Source organism: Otolemur garnettii, unplaced genomic scaffold (genome assembly GCF_000181295.1).
Source record: "Otolemur garnettii isolate 467f Iridium unplaced genomic scaffold, OtoGar3 scaffold00014, whole genome shotgun sequence".
Lineage (NCBI taxonomy): Eukaryota > Metazoa > Chordata > Mammalia > Primates > Galagidae > Otolemur > Otolemur garnettii.
In genome coordinates this window covers 27869037-27870295 of record NW_003852409.1, presented here as the reverse complement: position 1 = coordinate 27870295, position 1259 = coordinate 27869037, and the positions used below count along the sequence as shown (strand labels likewise).

Sequence of the window (1259 nt, the reverse complement as noted above, 5' to 3'; positions counted from 1 at the left end):
AAAAAAAAAAAAAAAAAAAAAAAAATTATTGCTCTGTTTATAAATGTAAAAAATATTAAATGAAATGGGACTTTTTTCAAGTATTAAAAAGGTTCCCTTACATTATTATTAAAACACTTATTTTAACTCCAGCAATAGTTCAGGCTCTGATTATCCTGGGAAATTTGAATTTTTCATTGCTATTTATTCATTTAACAAATATTTTGTTGAATATCTATTATGTATCAGGTACTATTCAATGATAGGGAATATGTCAGTGAACAAAATTTCATTCTAGCAGGAGAGTACATATATACATAAATATTATCAGGATATGATACATTTTAACATCAGTATGAACTTTATACAAGGTTTTGTTCATTTTATATAACACAAATGAACTTAATTGTATGATTTCAATAGATTGAATATCCCTTATCTAAAATGCTTGGGACCAGAAATATTTCAGGTTCTCTGGGAGGCCTAGGGGGTGGATCCCTTGAGCTCCGGAGTAAGAGTGCATCCCCATCTCTAAAAATATCTAGGCATTGTGGCAGGTGCCTGTAGTCCCAGCTATTTGGGAGGCTGAGGCAAGAGGATTGCTCAAGCATAGGAATTTGAGGTTACTGTGAGCTATCATGCCATAGCACTCTAGTGAGAGCAACAGAGTGAGATTCTGTCTCAAAAAAAAAAAAATTCAAGTTTTGGATTTTTTTTAGATTTTGGAATACTATCATATATATAATGAAATATTTTGGGTACAGGACCCAAGCCTAAACATGCAGTTCATTTAGGTTTCATATACACTTCATACACATAGCCTACAGATAATTTTTCTTTGTTTTTCTTTTTTTGAGACAGAGTCTCACTTTGTTACCATTGGTAGAGTGTCGTGGCAACATACCTCACAGCAACCTCAAACTCCTGGGCACAAGTAATCCTCTTGCCTCAGCCTCCCAAGTAGCTGGGTCTATAGGCACCTGCCACAACACCCAACTAATTTTTCTATTTTTAGTAGAGACAGGCCCCCCCCCCCCCCCCCCCCCCCCCCCCCCCCCCCCCCCCCCCCCCCCCCCCCCCCCCCCCCCCCCCCCCCCCCACCACCCCCCCCACCACCCCCTCCCCGCACTGAGCACACCACAGGGAAGAACTCCCGCTGTGCTAGGGCAGCCTCTCATAAGGGTTGCCCTGAGATGGCAGAACTTGTAGAGAGCAGCACCTGTGGGGTTCAGCTGTTCTCAAGAGTCATCTAGACTACCTGGGAATGGGTTATGGCTCCT

The 1259-nt window shown here is 41.4% G+C and overlaps 1 protein-coding gene across 1 annotated transcript in view; it reads left to right on the top strand.

Moving 5' to 3' along the window:
- The window catches only part of SCAI (suppressor of cancer cell invasion), a 166554-nt gene that overhangs the window by 115965 nt on the left and 49330 nt on the right, over nucleotides 1-1259 (top strand). The gene's annotated exons all lie outside the window — the stretch shown is intronic.